The sequence below is a fragment of the Pinus tabuliformis genome, chromosome 6, assembly GCF_031772625.1.
Source record: "Pinus tabuliformis cultivar Carrire ecotype Pingquan chromosome 6, CPIR1, whole genome shotgun sequence".
NCBI lineage: Eukaryota > Viridiplantae > Streptophyta > Pinopsida > Pinales > Pinaceae > Pinus > Pinus tabuliformis.
The window spans coordinates 2,102,497,196-2,102,501,460 of NC_142292.1; positions in this window are offsets into that span (position 1 = coordinate 2,102,497,196).

The window sequence follows — 4,265 nt, forward strand, 5'->3', positions numbered from 1 at the left end:
ATACACACTCATCGTCACTTGCAATCTCAATTTTATGTGTTGATATAAAACTAATTGGAGGTGGGGGAAGCGTACTCTCGGCAAAAGGAAGAAAAGGATTACAAGCGTACTTGCGGCAAAAGGAAGAAAATGATTCCACACCCACAACCTGAAACATTCATTGCAACGCGTGAAATGGTACAAGATGCGGTAGAGGATTGTCTCTTATAACTCCTCATCACGACTCATGGGAGAGAAACTATTTCTTATGCGAGGTTCTTTGTTTTCAGAGAAAATTGATGCCGCAAGACATGGAGGAAAAGTATTTAAGGGAAGAGGTGTTGAAAAAAGGTAGAAAACTCCAAGAATGCATGTGACTATGGTTCGTTGGTGATACATGGTATCTAAAAGCATAGCACCCCACCGAATAGACAACAACAAGGAAAATCAAGACGATGATATTGAGAGCCGCCACCTTGTGTGATTACGAAAAGCTCGAGAATTACAACCATCCTAGTCAAGAACTTCTCGCACTCTGTCCTGTGCCTCATCGCCAAGATCAACATAGACAGTAGAAATACAAGAAAATTCAAGAACCTATGTGGAAGAGGTATGCGATGGTATTATGGTAAAGTATTTTTATGATTCCCTTATTTGATCAACCACTTTAGTCGTTTCATATTCTCTGGCAAGGTTCATTTTTACGCCCTCTACCTTGTGACACATATATGAGTCATTGAACGTAGAAAATAGAAGTCGCTCTTGTTAATGGATGTTGGTTAAGGAATACAAACCATATCGCGTTGAGTATCTGTGCAGTGAGTGCGTTCAATCTCTGCATTTGCAGCTGCGTTTGAATAATGACAATATGCACAATGCATACAATGTATGTGCAGTCTCTGTGCCTTCATTTATGGTCTGAATAAGCTCAATCGATACATGAGTATTGTTGGCGTCAAACAACAGGATTCGAACAGAATTAGAATCAACTCAAATGACCTTTTATGATTGGAGAAAATAAGTCGCCTTTAAAGTCATAATCGATTATTTGAAGGATTTGCATGTCACTGAAAGCTGTTGGATAGAATAACTTTGAAGAGCATAGAGTTCCTTTCGAGCCTCAAAGCAAAGCAAGTGCCTCTTAATATATGGCTAATTATAGTGAGGGATTATTTTTAAGTAAGGAAAATTGATGAGTTCCCACAAATTATTGAGGAAGGATCAAGTCAAGGAATTGATGAATACTTTTCTGATGTGAAGTATAGGCTAGTTATATCTGTAGTGAGTAATTTTGGTCGCTCTATTTAATTTTATATGCTGGTCATGAGTGAACTGTTATGCATATGTAGTGGATTAGAGTCATTGTTTCTTGTTGTTTGGAGGATTAAGTCTTTGTGTTTAAGTCTGGGTATGTACATTGAATAGAGCTATTCCACACTGGTTATTTGGTGCACATTTATAGAGGATATTGCAGTAACATTGAATTGTGAGTGATTGTTGCTTCTTCTTCATTGGTTAATAGTTGTGATTGGTTTCTTTAAATTGGAAGTTTGATAATGAAGAAAATGACCAGACTTGATAATGCATTACAGTTGTTAAATACTATGATACATTCCACTGTTGATGAGATGGTTAAGATCAACAAAACCTCTCTTTCAAATATTAAAATGTGTTTGCAAAATGCACAGGGGAATATTGAGTTTTTGTAGCTTGAGACAAAGCTATAGCAAGAGGAGTTACAATAGAAAAGACATCCTTTTGAACTTGTTCTGAACAATACCTTATTTGACTTTGAAATAGGATCCTATCAACAAACCAAAAAGTCAACAAGTCAGTAATGTTGAGTTTGATCCCCATCAAGTGCCAATTTCAAGAGCAATTTCGAATAAAGATGTAGAAATTTAGCCTGCATTTCCCAAGCAAATCATCAAACCTTGGGAAGAGATTGTCCACAACAAGCATAGAATTGGTCTTGGATATGACAAGGACGTGTCTTTTCATATTCCAAATTACTCAAAGCCCATCCAGTTTTAGAGTGTTGGATTCCTTCATGACAGTTCACCTTCAGCTGTTCCAAATTTTGCTCCTCTTCCACAAAAACAACTACAAAACGTTATATGCCAACATTGTGACCCAGTTGGCCATGTGAAAGATCATTGTTTTGATCTTCATCCATGTAAGAACTGTCATAAAACAGATGCTTCAGAAACAAACCTCCTGTAAGAACAAAGATTCATCTTGGATGGATCGCTTCTTGGAAATGGGCATCTAACAACAAAGAAGATATTTCACTCATACAATAGGATTTGTTCTCAAATATTGAACAGTCTTGCAGTTGAATTTTCTCCATCATCTCACCTTGTATCTGGCAGGGGGGGAAATGATGGTCATCTACAAGATTCAAAGCCACATCAAGCGAGCTTGAGCCAAAATCTGCCATACCAGATTTAGAGTTGTATCCAAAGACAAAGATTCCCCTGAGCATGCCTTCAGCCGATGATGCCTCTTCAAAGAATTGGGGACACTTCCTCTAGCAGAAAACTTCAACTTCTTGCCAGTTTTGGAAGAGTTCCAGAAATTTCATTAAGCATTCCAGAGTTTGTGGTAATCCTTAAACCATCGCAAGTTGAGACCTCCCTTTTTAGGTTGAGGATCTACCTTTTATGCGGGGTGAGACCTCCCTTTCATGGTTGAAGGTTTCCCTCTTCAAAACATCAGGAGCACTTCCTCTAGCAGAAGACCTCAGCTTCATGCTAGATTTGGAAAAGTTCTGGGAACTACACTAAGCATTCAAGTGTTGGTGGTCATCCTTAAACCACCTCCTTATACCAACATTTCAGAGAGCACATTCAGCCTAGTGCTGCCATGCATTTTTGCACGTTTTGTATTACAACTCTCTTCTTGGGCTCATACATAACCCTTCGGAATAAGGGGGGAATGTTGGATACCTAATTCTTTAATGGTTGGTGTGGAAGTTGAACAGCCAAAGGGAGTCCAAGGGACCACTTGGAATATGAAACCAAGGGTCACTCCTATGTATTATAAATGTATATCATGTCAATAATAGATGTACTATAATGCTTATCATTTGTACTCTGTTGTTTCCATGTATGTGTCTAACAGATATAATGAGGAAAGATAGGCACGATCAGTGACAGAAATAGATTGTCAGGGTGGTGCAGAGATGAAAAGGTAAAGGGTCAGAATGAACATGTAACCATGAATTCATTCATCAAGAAGAAAGAACACTAGCATGAAAATATCATCAAAACAGAGCATATAACTTATGATTTCTGTTTAAAACTCATGAGATAATCATAAGAAAGCATAGAGATGGAAGGAAAAAGAAATATCAGAGAAAACACTGTCACAGAAACATACCACAAGAATCCCAAGATAATAACTACAACTACCTGTTATATTACTGCAAAATGTACACTAGCTCCAAGCTATGATTCACAAACATCCAACCCACAATACTTCGAAATCTGAAGTATTTATACAATTATTTACAAAATAAATATCTTGAAACAAAATTCAAGATTTGTTACAAAAATTATAAAAATAGATAAATACTGCTAATAATATTAGTCGGTTGAGTTTCTGGTGTTGTTCTAGGAATTCTAGTGGTAACTGAGGCCTCAAATAGACATTGTTGTTAGTCCTGCTGGTTGATGAACTGCATTGTTGTCCCTATTTTTCTGCATTTTGTTTGAGCAGAGGTGAAATGGATATGTGTCGAAAATTCCCTCACTGTCCTCTGCGCAAAGGAGAAATGGATGATTTGGTTCTCTATGAATGGAAGTCATGATCATTCAATTGGGAAATTACACAAAAAACAACGAAAAATGGTGGTTGGGAACGTAGAAAATGAACTAATTTTGACCATCTGGGAGGATTTATTCACCATTTATTTGGGACTACTGATTCGGGCCGATTAAATATGGGCCATTGATCTGGGACATTCTATATCGCAGTCGCAACAAGGGAGGGGCATTTTACCATGATTTTTCCTATTTTGCTGACGGACTGGTCCTGAAACTTCAAAAAATGAAATATATAAAATATCGCATCCAAAAGGAATCTCACACATTTCCACCGGGGAATCGAAAGGGGCTTGGAAGAGGAGGGACTTATGGTTGTGCGATCCCCAATTTCAGTATCGCAATTAGCGCAGGAGGAATTATCACAATTGACAAGTGGAAGGGTTATCGGAATTGTTGGGGAGAGAACTATCATAATCAGCGAGGGGAGAGCTTATCGCAATTGGCGGGGAGAGAAATAAT